We start from the raw sequence: 21036 nt of genomic DNA on the forward strand, positions 1-21036 counted from the left end.
TGCTAGCTTGCTTTTGCAGACAGTAACTATCGCTGGCAATCCAAAAAACCTGTGTACCTGTTGCTGTAATAAATTGCAGTTAACTGCATTGTTCCTAGCCGTGATAGTTCTCATTGAAAGCGACTAGAGTAAGGACGGTTATATGTTATTGGTGAATCCGTGACCGTGGTAGTTCAGTGCTCTGAATCTGACCAGACCCATATCAGTTAATGCATTATTGGTGAATCTGTGATTGTGATAGCTCAGTACCCTGAATCTGACCGGAACCGTAACGGTTAATTGGCTACACCCCTTAATGCGACACATGAACATAATGCACAGGACTCTAGTTGCATTAAAAACACTATTTCACCATAAATCTTTGAAGCTTATACCAGAGAGTACGTGAAATTTTTCTCCCACTGTCAAATTGACCATTAAGATAGACAAATTGAAAATAAAATCCTGCCTTGTATCATTTTCCTTCTCTCAGCTGAAAAAATTCCAGCATAAAATGCAATACTAGAGTGGCTAATAATGCAGGACATTTCTACTAGCTTTTATACAGACAACAGAAGATAGACACCTTACTCCCCTACAGTTTATAAATGCATTGTGAAAGATTCAGCCAAAGTGTAACTGAGGGGCTGTCTTTTAATTCTCTGAAGGTGCATGCAATGTGATGATGCTGCAGTTTCATAAAAGTACTAAAGATGTGTGGATCTAGAGATAGGTCAGGATTTGCTTTATATTGCATCTTGCCAAGCACTGACTTCACCTGTTAGTTACAGCATCTTTCATGCTGTAAGCACTTGCAAAGGGAAAAGAAAACACTCTGTTTAATGGTGTTTTCATTCTCAACATACATAATCTGCCAAATAACCATGGTGGTAGAAGAGAAAGTTTTTCATGCACAAAGCACCAGATTGAAACTAAGAATATGTATGCATATGAACATATCTACTGTTTCAGCTGCTTGCACAAACTTTAGAAACTATGACATTATGTCACATACTAAAACTATTTGCTTGAAATACAGTATGTTGTTTATTGTTACGTTGTCCAATCCGTACCTTCCAGCCCTATGACAAAGAGATCAATTCAATTGATTTAACTATCAATCTCTTTGTAAGAAAAAGAAAGAAATCACTTCGATGAAATCAACTGAAATTCTACCAAGAACTGTACAAGAGCAGTCACTTACGTAAAGATTCAACTTCAGAAGATGACAATGAAGGTTGTATTGGGTGCATGTGTCTGTATGGTGGTGACTTGAAGGAATCAGTCTCTTTAGAGAACAGGAAAAGTAAAGACAAGTACTCACAGTAATTTTTCCTCTGATATTTATATAGCTACTACATTTTTGTTATGCCAAAGGCCTCACTCACTCTTCCTCTACTAAGCCCCACCACAAACAAAGCTCCAGAGTTATTGGATAATTTGCACAGCACCAAATCTTGATCCTTTTAAGTGAATAGCAAAACCCTCTCTCATTTTAACAGGGACACAATTTGTTTGGTCCATTAGTAAGTTAAAACTGTAAGCAAACCTTTGACAGCACGTTGCTGATGATCCTACAGCTGCTGACAGCCCTACCCCAGCTCAAGTCAGATCAATTCTCAACTACTTTTAACCTAGTATCAGTATGGGTGCAGGTTCCAAACATACAGTGGACTTGAGGCCCTAGGGAAAGCCAGGATGTCAACAGGTAGCACACCAACCACTTGAAAGTAACAATCTGTGTACAGTATTCTAGTACCACAGAAAATGTGAAGTGACTCAACCACAGAGACAGTGACACCAGTGGTCAGAGTATGTATGTGCATAGTTATCATTGATTAATTGATGAAGTATAAATTCATCTGTTGTATTGAAAGCTAATGTCCGTTCCTGTACACGTAAATGATCTGGTCTTAAATACTGAGGGAAACACTTAGAGAAAGTCCTTATCAGCCCATCTCCTTCCCGTCTCTAAGTCAGAATATCTGCTATTTATCAAATTTGACCCAAATATACAGATGGTAGACTTACAGAAAATAGATTACTTCCTCCAACAAAGGAAAGATAAGACAAAATGTACAGAAGAATGTAGTCCCACAACAGCAAGATTGAATGAAATGAACTTCACCCCATCCCGTTTTAACTTATCTGACCTGACATTTGAAACTTCTTGAAGTTCTTGGCACAAGAATGAGGAGTTACAACAGTCTCTGAACCCTTATTTCAGCAAGACCTTGCTTCTGTAAATACTTCCTCAGTGCTGACAAACATCTGTTGGCTGCCTAGGGTGGCCTTATTGGGTCTATTTCTGGATGGCATAAAGGTGATTCAGTGCTTCTCTACAGCAAATAGTAAGTCCATAAAGACAGTAAAATGGCATAAAGGAAATCTGAATACTGAAACAATTCATCATTAAAAATGGCACTGGATCCTCTGGTGATCATCAGATATCTAAATGTCATAACTGTCTACAGTAAATTTCTAAGAGTTAGAACAGGCTTATGATTAAAAGATATAAAGACCAGCAGACTAAATTATCTGATACATGTATCTCAAAATAATATCAGCTTTGCACAGATTTCACCGCAAAAACTATTTCAGAAATTTTCTATAATCTGCAACAGTGTGTTGTGCCAGTATGCAGAGCAGTTTAAGGAAAATAAGCACCAATTTGTTTACAGTGATATCCTTAGTTTGGTTACATTTACATCATTTTCAAGGCATATTCTTCATATTTGAGTATGCTATGTTGTCAGCTCATCCATGGAGAAGGCAAGCAAATATGGAGCAATTCTTAAAGCTTTCTCTCCCAGATCTTCAACCTCTTACAGTACACACAAAAAAAGTCCAATTTTTGGAATAAATTGCAAGGGTGTTATAATGCCTCTTCCAAAACTCTTTGGGAAACAGTCTCTGTTAGTCATTTCACACTGTACTGAGTTTATAAGGATTTGTCATGTGTGAGCATCCAGAATGTAAACTAATAAAATGTTTATTTTGGCCCATCAGATATCATAGGGTGCTTGCTCTACTGAAAAAAAGAATGAAATGCAGTTGTGCTGAATGCCTGATGGTTGATTAGGCTCACAATTTGCAATTTATGGAAACAAATATAATCAGAAGGAAAATATAAAAAGATTAATTTTACCTCTAAGACCAACAAGCCTTTACTGATAAAGCAATAAAACTATGGTAATATTAATAGCATAATTAAACTATAGTTGCAAAGTCTGATATTATTTTAAATTATTTGAAGGTATACCATGCCTGGAATAGAGGCTTTAATTTTGATAAGCTTTGATACCAGTTATTTTCATTAATTATTCAATAACAAGCTTCATCAGGCTTTCTGGGAAGTTCACCACTGTGTGTCTCTCATTTTAAGAATGACCCGAAAGGAAAGAAAAAAGGAGAGGAGGAGGGGGGTTTACACTCATAAAAATCTGCTTTTTGGAGTGTGATAGCTACTTTGTCTTACTCCCTCTTTCTGTCTTTTGTGGTGACTCAATCCTGCATTTAAAGTCATTAAACTTTGTCACTACTTTTCACTGGGCTTGGGACAGAACTTTAATTCCCAAAGCAGCAAACCCTGAAGCTCTTCACAGTCAAGAATGAAATTTGCAAGGATGGGACTGATCTTCCACAACAGCAGTCCTTGAAATTCTTTACCACAGGACAGCCACAAGCCTTAATGCATTCACAACAAGATGAAAAATACACTTGAATTAAAAACAAAAAGCAAAACAAAGAAAGCAGGAAGCAGAAAGGAAAAGGAAATAATGGGCATATAGAAAAGATGAAGAGAAAAACAGATGAACAAAGAGAAGGAGAAAAATGAAATCTTAAGTGTCCTGTGAAAAGCTAAGAGCGGAACTATACCACAAATTCAGCATATACTTGGGCACTGTTGCTTAGGGTACTCTGAAACCATGCTGACAGATTGACTTTTCACAGAATGGTTGAGGTTGACTCTTGAGGTCACTTTGTCACACCTCTGCTCAAAGTCACCTAGAGCCAGTTGCCCAGGACCCTATCTAGATGCATCTCCAAGGATGCAGACTGCACAACCTCTCTGGGCAATCTGTTTCAGTGCTCAGTCAGTCACCCATTGTCTCTTCAAAAGAAAGGTTTCTTTTCAAATTTAAATGTAGGGGTCTTCCTTAATGGAGTGGAATGGAGGGGAATATTCCATAAAGTGTTGTAATATTGTTTAAATTGCTTCATATGAACCAACAAGAAATGTTAGTTTTCAAAAGAAATAATTAAAAAATAGACATTTTGAAACATTTCCTCTGTAATTACATTGCATTTTCATATGAAAATTTATTTCATAGGTATGTCCAGAATTATTACTTGTCAAAAATGACATTGAAAAAAAATGCCTTGACTATCACTAAATCACAGTCCTGGACTGTTGAGGCAATGACTATGAATGCATTTTCAATGAATATTACATGAAAAAAAGAAAACAGTTAAAATTTTAGATACTAACATTTTTCACAAAAAGGCCACTGACAAAGAAAACATTCACGTGAAACATTCTGATCACTTCTACGGTCAGTCAAGGGGGCACTGTCTTTACAACACAGGTCCACATTGTTCATATTCAGCCTAAAATACACCTCTTCTTGATGACTTGCACTACTATCTTCATGTTCTACAAAAATAATTTTTCAAGGCGTGAGAGTTGGAGAGTTGCTATGTACACAATCAGGTTTGGTTTGTTTCCTTGTTTATCACGGTCACAGAATCACTTCCACCATTCCAGCCTTTGCTGCCAGGTAGGGAAAAGCTAGGCTGGGTGAAACAGGAGCTCAGGGAGGCGGTTGGATAGAAAGACAGACTTCTTCCACCAGCAAAAGCTACCCCTCCTATCATCCCATGCCTCAACACTAACATGAATATGTCAGGTGCTATCATTCCCCTTGTCCCTCTGCTTCCCTCAGGACAGCCAGAAAAACAAACAAACAAACAAAACACTTTAAAAGAAGCCTTGGGCTACCTTAGAGCAATCCCCCTCGAAGTGGAGTTCAAATCCCCACTATGCCACATTCTGGCTATCCCCTCTCAATCTCACCTGGAAAGTTGCAGCCTGATGCAGAACAAGATATATTTTAACATCTTGAAAACACTCACGGAATATTAAACATATTTGACCGCCTTAATTTACCAGTGGTCCTAAATTATTTCATCTCTCTCATTTCATTGCTCATTTAACATAATGCAGCAAAACGCGTTACAGGTTGGAATACAGTAGTTATTTCAAACGTTCAATTACTTAAGCTAAGGATTGCTAATTTTCTATTTAAGATTAAGCCTTTGCATGTTTCTTAATTCAAAATACATTTAATCTCAAATACATGTAATTTTGGAGGGAAAAAATAAAGTTGACCACCTGCCTTCTCCAACTTTGGTAAGGAATAATTTCAAAAAAGTAAAATTTAAAAGCTTTAGTGTCTTTCTCACTATCTCTCTGGCCTGCTTCTCAAATTCATAGTAACTGTCAAAATTTATTTCACTACAGCAAAATCCCACTTAAGTTGCAGGTATCATCTGACTTCAGCTGTACTGCTTATCACTTTACCCGCTGTTAAAGAAAGGTTTGTTTAACCTCATCTTTGAATCATGATAGAATATCAAGCCTCAAATCAGTCAGCTAAAAAACTGGAATAATTTGTAATTGGAAAAGCTTCTCTGCATATATCATTTTCTCCTCAGAGCTCAAAGAAAGATAAGCAGAATACTAGCCGTGTTTCTAAACACTTATATCCAAACTAATAGAAATCGAATGATTTCTCTGCAGAGCACATAGGTAGCTCTGCTGGGTTCCCTATACACATTTCTGGAGTAGAGTCAACAAAAGATTTGGTAACAAGGTACCTAGCATTTCATTATACACATTTCTGGAGTAGAGTCAACAAAAGATTTGGTAACAAGGTACCTAGCATTTCGTAAGACATCGGTGCATGTTTCTGCAAACTAAGAAAATGATGTAAGGATATCAACAGAAACTTCATTTGTTAAAACAAGCTTATATTCACTCGTCATGCTATTTTCTAAGAACAGGTAAATTCAAAATAACAGAAGTTAAACATAGTAGCAGAAATCAAATGGGAAATGTGAATAGGCATTTATGAGATATTTTTCCATAAAATTAGAATTAAAGTAATACCATAATATATTTATATAACCTGGATTATTAAAATTACATTTAACATTTCCCAAATATCTTTCATCCTAGATAAATGTTTTCCTTGATCTGTTACATTTCACAGAGGCTACAGAGAAGATTCGGTTCTGAGTTTGTTCTAAGCACACAGTGAAACAAAGTCCTTCTCTAAGGAGATTATGGTTTGTAGGAGAAAGGACAGGATATGGGTCTGGGTCATCACCTGCCCCACTTGCATGTATCAAGGATAGAGAAGTAGTGCCAAACCAAGTGACGTACAAACCATCACAGCTGTAGTATCTTCACACATTGACTCCGGTGTCTGGACTTCAGGTTACGAAGCCCTGGATTTTCCTGTGCCTGAGCACTCACTTCTCCCTTTGCATTTCAGTTCCCTCCTTTTCAGTAGCACCAATACAGTTATTTGAGGCCACATCTAGCATCAATCTAGAGAGAGCAAACTGAAAATTCACACTCTGTGCTATTATCCACTGACACAAGATCTTACTGTGATTTTGGCCAAGTTATTCTACCTTTTTCTCTCTTGAAAAGGGACTAAACCTTCCTACTTGTAAAAATGAGATTATAATAAATAAATGTGTCACATCACAGAGAATTGATGCGATTTAATGTAGCATTCAGAAAGCAGTTTGTAGTTTGAAAGCACTAGCAAATGCTAAATTCTATTATTTTCTTACACAGAATATGAGGTAGTGACATGCAGTACTTAAGTAAGAGAAACATGAGGCCACAGCTGCAGGCATCCACTGTTTCAAGAATATTGTATACCATAAATACCTGACACTTTGCATCTTTATGACCTCCTTTATTTCACCTGTTATTCAGAACACTTCTTTGTCTCAAAACGAGTATGTGTATATAGCTTGTAGTTAGTGCCCTACATTAGAACTGAGAGCTCTCTGAGCAGCAAGCTGTCAGTCCTTTGATACACAATGATTTGGTCTCTTCACCATCTGAACTGCAGCAACAAAACTGAGAACTTTTCTGAGATTATTCCTTCGCCTTCTAATTTTGAAATTAGAAACTTATTTCAGAACTTGCTTAGATTTAATTTCATCATTCCTCAGTGAAGCCTACAAACATTTCATTATGCAAATGCTGGTTTTGTTTGATATTTCACTTGAAATATCTCTCCCAGTAAAGACCAATCCCTCTCTCAGAGAAGTTCTATACTAATAATATTTTAAGGTTTTTTTTTTCACTATTAATTAGGGAAAGTATTGTAACTGTAGCAGCTGTTAATAAAAGAATATTCTATATCTGGATATAGATATATATCTACATCCTTCCCTCTGTATCCCATCGTATTCTGGACTCAGTACTGCAAAGTCATCCCATCCAAGCTCTCTTAAGGACACAGGTCTGTGCATCCCTTTTTGCCAGACAGGAGAGCAGATACTTCAGCACTGGAAGCTGTGTTTGTCAAGAACCTTTGGGTATTTTCTTAATACGTTCTGCTGTAGAGTCTTAAGTCTGCTCCCAGACCAGAAGGAACAGGAGTCAAATCTGAATTTAACAACATTACTAAACTGCAGACCATTGGACAAAGCTGACTCTTGCCTGCATTTATATACTGGCAAATTCAAGTATGCTTGTACACATGATCTTGTTGGCACAGAATTAGCACTAGTTTGTCATACTAAGAGCTTTAATCAATGAGGAGAGCCAGAATCCATGAAAAGATGACTATGCTGTGTTTTGGGTTAGTTTAAAAAGATGGTCAGGAACACAATTTCTCTACCTAGATTGCTTCTGAAATAAATAAATAAATAATTTAAAGGTGAAAAGGTTGTACAGTTCTCATTTCATGCAATATCAACATAAGACTGAGAAATTAACATCCTGTTATTAAATTGCCTAACACCAGATTCTATTTTGATATATTTTCTGGTTATGAAAATAACCAGAAAAAATAACCAGAAAAACCATGAAAATAATATAAAATAATAATGAAAATAATACAAATTCCTGCTACTGCTTTCAGATGTTTGAAGACTGTACCACATTGCTAGGTGTTTCTGAAAAGGCTGCCCAATTTTTACATTTCAAGTCTCCTAGAAACAGGAATATAATCCTTTTCAATATTTAGTATTTTTTTAGTTTTGCCCCAAGGCTCTGAAAAGTTTAGTGAACACGGATGTGGAAGGGCCTTTCACACATGTGACTTATTTTTCCAATGAACTGTCTCATTTAAATTTGTCTTTTATTGACAAGTCCCAGTAGTCAACCCTATGCCCTATTAATAATTTTGCTGCAGTTTCTGCAATGTCATTAGATATCAATAATTGCCCAATTTATAGCAGCAGATCCCCTAAAATACTGTGAACCTTACAGGCACCTAATTGTTTATCTCAGGCCAAATTCTACCATTGTACTCATCAAAACATTTCTTCAAGTACTACTTCTCACTGTAAATGTTTGCTATGGTCAATAACCAAGCTGCTGATCTTTAATCCCTCTATCAATTATTTTGACCCCCTAGGACATCAAGGCCTGTGATTTAGAGGCAAGGGAAGCATATTAAATATATGCAAGAAACAAGTCTTTAAAGAGTGTATTCACATCAGTACCCTGCACCCAAGGATTATTTGAATCGGTTGAGAAAAATGGAATGAGGTTTGTGGCGCCATTTGGAACTAACCAACACTAGTCAAATATTGAATGAGTAATATTTACTATGCATTGAAAAGCTTGCAAACCTAAACTTATTCCTAGATATTGGTAATCATTATTGAAAGGCAGCTAATTTCAAAAGAATGCTGCATTCCTATACAGACCGCAAAAAAAGAAAAATGATATTGAATTAGTTACCTATAGGACAAGGTATGAATTATTTACTAAGGTTGAGTCGTGCACAATTCCTCACAGTCAAGCATATAAACCAAATCAGGTAATTCCACACAATCATGCGATTACTAATTTCATATGCAATTACTTCAGCGGTACCTGTAGATGCAGTATTTAGAAGTATAAATTTGAAATATGCTTGTTTACGTATTTTACGCTTATAGCTAATACATTTGCAGAGTCCATGTAGATACCTAATATAGTGGTTTAATACTTAATCTTTACACTTTGGTGATAAATACAAGACATTAAGATAAGGCCATATGCTCGTTACAAAAGTTTTCATCTAATTGCAGAAGAGTAAAGGCAAATTGGATTTTTCTCTCATTTGTAAGTCATAAATGGTTGAGTGTTACAAGTCAGAGTTATTTTTACTAATGTCACATATTGTATTTCAATATTTATTTGAAAGAGGATGGACAACAACACAGAGTACCCTTTTCATTAATTCCTATCATTTGTTACCCTGTTGCCCAGATATTTTTGACAGCTTGCTAACCAAGTTTTCTTCTGAAATTTTCTTTCTTTTAGCTTCCTACATAGGTTGAAACTTAAGAAACCTTTATTCAATATTCAGAATTTCTGCAGATGGTTATACTCAGTCTGTTCTTCTTTGCAGTTTCTATGACTACTGGAGCAAACTGAATGGAAATAGAATCCAATTCGTACATTGAAACAAGAACATGCACAATTTTCATTGAAAGTTACTCCAGCAAGAAAGAGCACATATCTATAATCAATGTTCTGTCTCTCTATATATATGCACACACACACTTTAATGTAAACCACAAACATGTATGTTCAATTTCAAAGATTTAACAAAGCAGAGCAAAACACAATCAATTTGAACTATGTATTTTGTATGCAGCATTAGGAGATTTTAGGCTGAGAATTCTATTTTTTTTCCTTTCCCAAATTTTACTACAAGCCATGTGCACTTTTAGTGGTACGAAACAAAATAAAAATAACAAATCTGTGTTTCTCAAAGGCTTTCCTTTATATCCTGGAGGCTTTCAGCTTACAAAGCTTGGGATCATTTTTTCCCCCGTGACGGGTAAACATGTCATTTCATTTGAGTTCTGTGAATGTAACTCAAGGAAGCAGTGATACATGTATGCAGATGATCAAAACTCTTGCATTGATTTCAATGATACTAATCATACATATGAGCAACGTATTTTCTAGTAATCCCAGTTCCTTTAGATATAATATTGTGGTCTTAGTCACAAGAAGTCTAGCGACACCAGAAAAGTACACAGAGTCTAACTAACTAGACTTCCTGGCTAACAGTGACCATTGAAAGATACTTTCTTTCTTATCAACCCCTAAATTATCAATTTCACATGTAAGTCAGGTAGCTATGTGGAAATAGCTTTGCTTACCATTCAGATGTCCTGAGGAAGAGAAACATGAGAGCCAGCCATCTCAAGAAAATATAGTCACACTGTTAGCATCAATGCCTGAAGGAGTGGAACACTTCAGGTTCAATCAGCTGTTCTGAAATCACTCTAAACACAGTCCAGGATAAGCTAGAAGCAAATAAAGTATTTTTAAAATTTAGAAACATACAAGAATAACCATATTAGTTGGAAAACACAATGAAAGGAAAAAAACACACATTTTACAAGAACTTATATGTGTGCTTAAGTTATATCAGTAGCCTTCTCTTTGCCTACAAAATTTAGTTAATATGGTAACAGAAACTTCATAACATTCCTAGCTGAAGGCTGTGACATTCATCCAGCCTATGTCTTTAGGCTACATTCAAGGAAAACAGGTCAGGCCAAGGTGCCTAAAGTTTACCTATTTTTGGTAGAACTAAAATCAAAGCTCTCTGCCCTCCATTCTTCTCCCTCTCCCATTTCCCCACTATTTAGCATCCAAAAATCAGAGCAGGCTTTATGTGGTCCATCTTTTCCTTTCATGTGCCACCTTCCATTTTGGGAACACTCACATAATGATGGTCTGAACTATTTTTTTCCTCTGTCTGCTCTGATGGACAGAAAACTCAGTGAGTACATGGGAGAAAACTGTGTTCTCTTCTCTTTATTATGTCCATCCATCACTTTTATTAAACTAAGACGGAAAAGTTGTATTTGGAAAGAACTGTCCACACAGATAGTCTGATCACTTCTGTAAGTACTCAGAGAAGAAACTCTATAGCTGACATTTTTAATCACAGTATAGTTCACTATAACCTCCATAGACACTAAAGTCATTTCTTTCCTGATGAAAACAGAAATAAAAGCTTAAGCAAGGAGATATCTTATTTTTATAAACTAATTAGCAATATATTGTTATGATGTTAACAAGAATAATCAAAATATGTAAGTTTAATATATGCACAAGAAGACCAAGTTAATAAGGTCACTTCCATCTTTTCCCCTAAGCATTTCATCCTTATGTAAATGGGAAGTAAAATCCATGTCTTTCCAAAACACTTAGCTTAAGCTTTTGGGCCTCAATCCAGTTTACAATATAGGAATCATCTCATTTATTTTAATTATACATGTTAAACATCTTTTGTTGGTTTGATGACTTGAACTTGTAACTTACTTTTGTCATCAAGATCATCTTCTCTGGTTATCAAATCTGACAATTCTTTGGAGCATCAATCAGATAACCATTTGCTTTGGGGAGGAATAAGGCTACTAGACTTACTTCTATCACATGTAGTTAGCACAGTTAACACATCACAGTTAATACCATTCTGATATTATGTTTTCAGGATACAAAGAAACATTTTGCTGGCACAGACTTATTCTGGCTCAAGGCCTAAATGTAATTATGGCTCTGAGGTGTAGAAGAGATTTCTTTAAGTACTGCAATGGTAACAGAGGCTGCCACTGAAAAGGAAGGTAGGAATCTTGAGATATGAAATACAGGAAGTTATCAGTCAATCATGACGTATTTAATGCCACATGGCTTGATTGTATAACAGCTAATAAATTTGTCTTGATTTTTTGGGGTGTTTGTGTGGCTGTTTTCTTTACTTTTTTGACTCCATCAAGAGTAAAAAAGTATATAACTGACTGACCAGGAATTACTATCTTACTTAGAAATCTAATGTCAAACGCATAAATTACGTCATTAATTTCAGTTTTTAAAAACAACTAAGCATGTATTTTGCTTTTGAGACACATCTATTTAATGTACCATTATGGTTTACTCTTGAAAACTTTACAATGCTCCCTATTTTATTGAAAAAAAACTTTGTATTAAAATTTCATAGGTTGGGAAATCTTTGTACACGTGAACCAAAGGAATTAAATGCAAAGAAAGAAGCAGTAAAAGAACCTGCACAATTAATCAGGAAGCACATTGACAAATGGTTTATGTTACAATAAACATTTTTGCTGGATGTGGACTCAAAATGGCAAATGACTTTGGTTGACACAAACATCATTCTAAATATATTTCTGCAGACTTAGGTGTTTCCTGTGAATCTTTTTTTCCACGTGGCAGAACTTACTCCATTCTAGAGCACAGCATTGTGGGCAACTACCCTGTGCTCCTTACTCCCCCTGCTGAACCACATGTCCCATATAATTTTTCCTGCAGTGTACTGCGAAGTAAATGCAATAAACAATTGCACTCCCCGGTCTTCACATCCTTCAAATATGTAGTACTCTTTTTTCTGTCACTGCCTGAACCACTTCTCTGACAAAGATACCAGCAAGGGGATTTCACAGAGGTTCACACCAAAATGCTGACTGCTCTAGACATACAGATTAATCTATGAAGATTCAACACTTTACCATATACAGCTTTATAAGTTAGCCACCACATAGCTTTCTACACAGCTGCACATGAGTTTTGAGTCTCACTGAAAGACAACGGGTACAATGTCACCTCCAAAAAAAATGAAATTTAAACCAGGTAATTTCAACATAACACCTGACAGTCACAGGGTTCATAATGCACATAAAGATTAAACCTACAGTAAAAACACGGTGATTTTTTTTTTATGACACATTAGTTGGGAAATTCCTGTTTGTCCCCTTAAAAGGCTAAGCACTATTTCTTAGTGCAAGAGAGAAGAGTAATTCTAGAGAAAGACCTTGTCTGTGGCTCCATTACAGATGGGAGAGTGGCAAACTGCCTCACTCAAAAAGAATACGAGGACCACTGTTAGCAACTTCCAGGTGGTTACTTAGGACTTCTTAGTATTCTCAGTAAGCATTGTACTTAAAACTAAAGTAAAACACAGATCTAAACAGATATCTGCAACAACTCCTTGCTAATTTGTTTTACTCTATCTCAGAAGAATTTCTGAGCTTTACTTGATTTTGTTCTGTACAATTAATCACAAAAAAAGAGTTCCAGACTTGTCAACGCACCAGGTCCGGAGCATGTAATTTACAGAAAGATCACATCAGGTAACAGAAATGGCCTTCCCAAGTGAAAGTAATTATTTTGATTGATCTCTGTTTATACCCCATCCTTTTAAGAACACTGAAGAAAGCTTTCTATTTATGTAAGGGGGTGCAGTACTTAAATGAAAACGTAATCTTTTTTCGTTTATACCATCAGCCTCAGATAATGGCCAACAATTAGCAAACATACTGCACATTACAGGTTCAGAACAAGGTTTCCATAAGATTAGACAAATTCCTGAAATGGAACATGACTGAAGATTACTGAAATTACTGAAATTATTAGCCAAATTGCTGGAGACAGGGAGAGTAGTAGTCAGAGATGGTATTATTACAGTTTACATCCCTCCTCTGGTCATGGATGGACACACACAACAGAGCAATTCTTATTTTCTTAAACAATGTGGAAAAACAATGAACTTATTGCTCTCTTATTATTGTAGGAGTCATCACAGAACCTCTGATTGAATAATCTTCATGTGTCTTACTCGCTGAATTCCCAAAATCCTAGTTTCAGCTCAATTTTTAAAAAGTTGACATTTTCAATGAGAGGAAAAAGAGAGCCAATGATTTTACCAGTTAAGCTTAAAGAATTTAAAGTGTGTTGCTTTCTATGCTTTACTTTTAGCTGATGACTACTCGTAACAAAAATATTCAGATCTACTGTGATCAAGTTAAATAGCATTATTTTCAAAGTACTGGTGGTTGCAGAGCATGCAGCATTATTTATTTATTTTTTTAATATCGAATTAGATTTCTTAGTATGATTCATGTTTGTAGAATCAGAAAAGGAAGCACTTAAAAAGACTGCATTCTTCAGACTCCTTCTCCCCAAAGAAGCTATGTGTCTAGAGATGAAGCTACAAATCTGCCTACTTCCTAAATATTTCCTGTAGTTCTCACTGGTAAGTTCAGTTGGAAAGTATCTGCAGGGAACAAAATAATGTGTTTACTACAAAGAAATGTTCAAATCATTTATTTTAAGAATCTGCAGCTCAGTAGGTTGTGCTTTTAAAATCCCTGGCTGACAGTCCATAGATGTTTCTAAGAGTATTAACATTATTTTTTTCCATGTCTTGCTAATTGGTATATTTTCACTTTGTACAGAAATGCTTGAAATAATGTTATTGTTAAGAGTAAGGAGATAGTTTCCAGAAAAAGCAGTATTTACTGAGGAAAATGCATGTTACCAAAACCCAGGAAAGAAGAAATGTATTTCATTGTTGCGATCTATTTATCAGCACTCCAAAATATTATTGTCTGCAATTCTCAGATTATTTCAGGAAGAGTGCCAACGTCATAAAATACAGGAAACAATAATGAGAAGCTCCCTTGCCTCTGTCATGGCACCTTAAATTATTTTTGATGAACTAGGCAGGCTTCCAAGATTTACTTTTCAGAAATCTAAGACAATACTCAGACTGAACAAAATCAAGCTTGGCTCAGTAGCAGGCAGTTGCAGTCTTGGGAAAAGAGTCTTCAGTTTCCCTTTCCTTTCCCAGAACTCTTTTGCTTAATAGCACAAATCCACAGGACCCAGACTGTTAACTCATAAAGCCATATGCTTTTTAATAATCTGCAGGAGCCATAAGAGTATTTAACTAAGTGTTAGTTTCCTTTAGTCAACTTCCTAGTCCCAGGTTTCTTTAGCTTTTCCTTCACAAATAGATTTAAATCTAAGCAGCTTTCCCTTGTCTTGTCTTAGCAGTTTCACAGCTTGAAGGACAGACATGATTTTTTTTAAACTAAAGTTTTCTTTTAAAAAAGCCACTGATAAGTACATGATTAGAAGGCGAGAATGAACTAAGTTTGTGTAGTTCACATCAAATGCAAACAAGAAAAGGCACATCCTGCATTTGTTTCTATCTTTGCCACAAGGAAGAGGAGCCTGCATTTTAATACCTCATTTACGTCTGAAGAATGGCAGTAAACTTTATTACCATGACTTTTTGCATGATCCTTCACTTGAATTGCTGGGTCATTCCCTGTTCTCCCCATTTACAATATCACTAATCAGCACAAGGGCGTGCAAGCCAAAGAGATTTGAAATAGGCACTCACTTAAAACACAGAATTCTGATTTTTTAAAACTTGTATTTACAGTTCCTGAAAGCTTCATCTCTCTTCATTGGCTTTGTTAGACAGTAATTTTCTTCTACATCATTTTTGAAGCAAATAACCAGAAACTATACAGTATTTGAGCTATTTTGCTATACCACTGCCTGCAGGAGCTGCCATTCTGTTCAGAGACACAGGTTGCTGATCCACGTCAACAGGAAAGCAGAGGAGGTATATTTTGCAACATGTGCTAGGAACAAACACGATTTCCTTCAAACAAAAAATGATTTCATTTAATCCTTATCATTCCTCTACTGTTGTGGCCTTGTTGTGATCATTAGATATTGAATTACATTGCATTCACTTTGTCTTGTACCTTGCTATCTGGTGACATTCAAGTAAATTATATTTTTCCATCATTCCAATTAATCTCAAAGATTATACTGCTCTTACCCTTTCTTCCACACACTGGCAAACTTTTAACATATTTAGAAACATAGCTAATGTGCTTAGCCCTTCATCCCTCTAAAATTATGACTAAAAACTCTGAGAACACAGACACTTAAAAAAAACACACATGGCTTTACCTCAAAATAAGCATATATTGACTATCTATAGTCATCTACATAAAAAATAAGAAGTTGATAGTCATCTTCTCAGAAGTGCATCAGGATCAATGATTCTGAAGTCAATGGAAGACGGAAGTCAATGGAAGATATTTGCAGCTCTTTAAAACGTATAAACTGGCTCCATTCTGAACACCACGATACAGCTCTAGTTATAATCCATTCTAGTGATCTGCTCACTAAGTAGAGATGGATCAATTTTCAAGAGCTTAGGAAAAAGCAGGAAAAAATATCTTAGAAGTATTAGAAGGATCACTTCGTGAAGAAGAAAAGTGTCAAGCTGAACTGCTTTCTTGGGTAAAACTGCAAACCAAGCTGTAGCATGAGCAAGGTTTAAACACAAAAAGTAAGTTACTGTGAATATATACTGAGTTACAGCAAGCAGTGGCAAATGGCAGCACTAACTCCTCCAGAACTCTCCAGATGTGCCCTCCACACACCTGCATTCCACCCCCCCCCCCCCCCTTATCCTCAGTATTCAGGCAGACCTGTGGGCTATATCCTAAGATGTCAGCAACATGGAGGTAACTAAGCTCACACATCAAATATGAGTATTTGCATTTCTCAGCACTGTCAGGGGCAAAATGAAAGGTTCCTGATTAGAGTAATAAAGTGAAACCACAACAAGGGAAGACAGACGTTGACAGGTATACAAGCAAGATGGCATATTCATCAAAATGGCACATACCCAGATAACTCCTCTACATTTCCAAAACAATACTGAACACACTAGCAGAAACGTTACAATGAGTTCCTGCTGTTATGTCTGTGAAGGGAACACATGCTTTCTGGATCATATTCAGACTTTGGGACAGAAGTGTGTAAATTTCTTAAGTGAACAGAAGGCTGAAGATACACATTATTTTTAAACATATCACAGAAACTAGGACTGACCAAGAATAAAATGGCTTTCACAAAAGCTTGTCCATGACTCTGTAGTTCCCTTGTACAATTTACTTCATATAGAACGATATTCAAGACCTATCATGTCATTACAATTTTCATCCCTTAGCAAACAAGGAGTAGATTACAATTCTTGAAAATGGTGAGAAACAGTGTTTCTCTTGGCCAGCTAGCTGTGCTCAAATACAATTAGCACAGAAAAAAAATCAAGTTTGTTATCTGTAAAGCATGTATTGTAAAACCTTATATACTCCCACAGACTAAGTTCATCAACAATTGCATTTGATCCTCATCCAAATCTCTATGATTTGTCTAGAGGCATTTAAAAGAAGTATAATTATGACTTCACGATTAACTATAAATCATAAGTAGAGAAGGGAAAGAGAATTCATGTTACCATGAAATAAAATGGAAATTGTATATCAATAAAACAAATGAGTTAGAAACAATGCAGATGGAAAAGGGACGTGTGTTTTTCCATTCTTCTCCAGTAATTGGTTATAAATATTAATTTCATTCATGATAATTATTCTCAAATTCCTGCTGCCATTACTGGCCATGAGCAAGGATCTGGTGGGTCAGACTGCCAACGGCTCACAAAAGCAAGTTTCTAGAAAGTAGTTTCCAATTCCTAATTTGACTCTGGCTACTGTCTACAGTTTGATAAAGAAATCCTTCCGCCTACCTTGTTCTTATTTCATCCTCTCCAAGGAACTAGGCCTATGAGTCTTTCTGAGTCTTTCATCTTCTTTAATAAGGAGTAAGTCTCCATGGGGGAAGAAAGAACACGAATTAGACAGGGACAAGGATGAGAAGAAATAAAAGCTACTAGAAATTTGAAATTCAGAATAAAAACCCCTCAGTCTGCACAGCTATATATCAGAAGTGTACATTGTATAATTTGAAAGTCAGCTCATCATTAGATCAGTATCATGCAATGAAGCATTGACTCATTTTTGTAAACCACAGGGTATTGGATGTTTTGCTCACAGATCACCAGAACTGGAAGATGTCTGGTTCAATTTTTTTTTGACATTTTCTGCAGATATTTCATAACCCATAAATGTCACTTATCAACATGCACTCAACATATCACCTCTTTGCCAACATCAGCATTCGTCCTTACCAGCATTCCAGTCTCTGTCTTGTCCCAATCTTTTCCCCCACTCCAATTCTTCTCTCTTTTATTTTTTATTAACCCACAAGACAGCAATAGTGAAAACACAAGAAACACTATGATATATTGTTACTTTGAAAAATATTTTGTAAAGTTTTTCCAACTAAATAACTGATGTGGGTAAGTATCACTTTCAAAGGACATTAGGTTCCCAGCTGTCCATCTCACTCCTTTGCAGGAAATTACTGCCCCCACTCCAGAGCATAGCAACATACATGCATGCAACCCTACTACTCAAGTTCACAGCATACGTATCAGTACCAATTTAAATACCAAGCTGTGAATGAGATTGGCAGAAGTGCTGACACACAACTCACTGTTCTGGGGCAGAACCTTCTAGCAAAGGACTGGGATGCAGAAGGGTGACAGCAAAATTCAAAACTGTTCCCACTAACTTACTGAAGTCCATCCGTCAAAGTACCCAAACTTCCTGGTATGCTTCCAAAATACTTGGCCAGGTTTTAGAAGCAGAAGAGCCAACAACGATGGCACCCAAAGGAAGCTTCTCTTTAGGACAGTTTGCTCAAATGCTGACATACAAACACCACAACTGCTATCAGTAGAAAAGACAGCTTTGAGTTAACTCTGGTACCTTTACAGGACACTACACTAACAGCCTAAATGCCATTGCCCATTGAGACTTCAGTTCCTCACTGCCTATCTGAAAAACAAAGCAAGTTCCTAAAATCACTGCATATCTTCGGAAAAAGAAAATGGCTCTTGTGCATTAGGAAAGACAACCCTCAGCAGTCAACATTTCTCAATGGTTAAACAACCTAATGGGCATCATGAGGGTGAAGGGGGATCAAACTGATGGGAACAAAGCTATAGAGATTGTTAACCCCTTTTTCCTGTCTCTCCACCAGTTTTAGATTGCCCTCACTGCCTTCCCCTCACACACCCTTTGGGACAGGCAACACTGACTACACTACTTCAGAAACAAGTCATGTAGTGACCACATGCCTGCAGGCTGGTGGATGTAATGTGCAAGGTGAGAAAACGTCTAGTTCTGTAGGACAGGGAAAGATACCAAGAATTTCAGGAGGCAGGCTCATACCAAAATGTGTGCTCTTTCTATACAAACACCTTTGAATTTCTACGGAGCAGAAAAAATTATTTCAAGCAACAACGATCACTTTAGCTTTCATTATAGACGGGTTCCTTCATATTCCAGAAGAATATGCTGATCTAAACAATCTTTTAAGTATTTTTAGATTTCATTACAGATACAGCAGGTATAGACAAACTATGCCATTAAGACATTTTTATTATGCAATAAAATCTAAGTAATTAATAAGAATTAGTACATATTCTGTAGCTGACTGACTGTATAAAATCTTTCTCAATTTTACTCTAATGCATCTCTAATGCAGAGATGTTTCTAAAACATTCAAAAGCAACATTAATCCACATCAGCAACAGAAGCTTTTATAACAGACTTAGTTCCCAAGAATGCACAAAATAGATGTTTATAGAAATGTTCAGGTCTCAGGTCTGCATCCTAGCAGTCTCATATAAATAAATAAATAAATAAAGTGAATCTATTCATACTTACGTGTCCTCAACTGCCCATAAAAAAGAAGCAGAAAAGATGGAGAGCACTAGCTGGATATTGGAAATGCTGGTGTTCTGTCAGTATGGGAAAAGTAGTTCTCAATATAGATCAAGTACAAGAAGATACTCAGAACAGCTGCTCTACATTTACAATCTATAATTAATCTCACTTGTATAAACCTAAATATTTATAGACATTTATTTTTCCTCCACAATACTAACCCAGTTTTATTGAATGAAGACAGATAATCTTCCAAGTACTTTAAAAAATGCAGCTAAAAAAAATCTGATCTTATGCTGCAGCTATGTTAGATCTGACTTTATACCTCAATAAAGCCATAGAAAATATTAACATTTTACTTTCTTGAAAACCTATAATCAAATGTGTAACTTTCATTAGTACAGAGCTAGCATTTTCTACCATTTTATGAAAGATAAACTACTTGAAGACTTGTACTTAAATCTGAAATTCAATTAATTGGCACCACAGAAAACTATACATACAAATACACATTTCCATCCATCAATCCCCAAAATATAACTAAAAACAGAAGATAAATCTACCTGCCTAAAAGCCCCTTTGAAACACTGAAAAAATATAATATGAACCATTTTGAGGCATTTTACATGTAATCAAATGAAAATATTTTGACACTTTATTCTTTTAATGGCATTTAATTTTATAATACTTTGCTTTTGAATTGCAGAAGATGCTGTGATTTTTATAGTGTATCACTGTGCAAATTTAACCTTCTCTAAAGTCTCAGTGTCCATTCTTATAAGGAGAGATTTAAAGGATAATTAATTATTAAAATATTTTGGTTTCAGTCTTATGGACTGAAAATTTATTTGGTAACACAGCATTATTGGAGTGGACTTGAAATATCTTTGCTTTAAAGATTATTTTTTGCCATACATGCATCCATGTGTGCGTGCACAAGCAAAAATATTTACATATAATAAGGACCCAAGTCCTCTACTGAGTTTGCTGTAGCACTAGATGCCTCTCACAAAATCATACATAACCACAGCTGTACACCTGATAACCAAACCAACATCATCAGGAACTTCCTCTTAGAACAGCTCTGACTGAAAGCATGACTGATGTACGAGATTTGTTCCATATTGATGGGTTATCTAGAAAGCCCTGTTCGTTTCTCTTTCTTGAATGTTATCAGTCAAGTATTTTGTAACCGAGGCCTCTAAAGGGCACCTCAGAAATGATGCCCAAACTGTTTGGTACCCGAAAACCTCCAATCTCACATAGAATCATAGAATCATAGAATATCCCGAGTTGGAAGGGACCCATAAGGATCATCAAGTCCAA

Source organism: Cygnus atratus, chromosome 5 (genome assembly GCF_013377495.2).
Source record: "Cygnus atratus isolate AKBS03 ecotype Queensland, Australia chromosome 5, CAtr_DNAZoo_HiC_assembly, whole genome shotgun sequence".
NCBI classification, from domain to species: domain Eukaryota; kingdom Metazoa; phylum Chordata; class Aves; order Anseriformes; family Anatidae; genus Cygnus; species Cygnus atratus.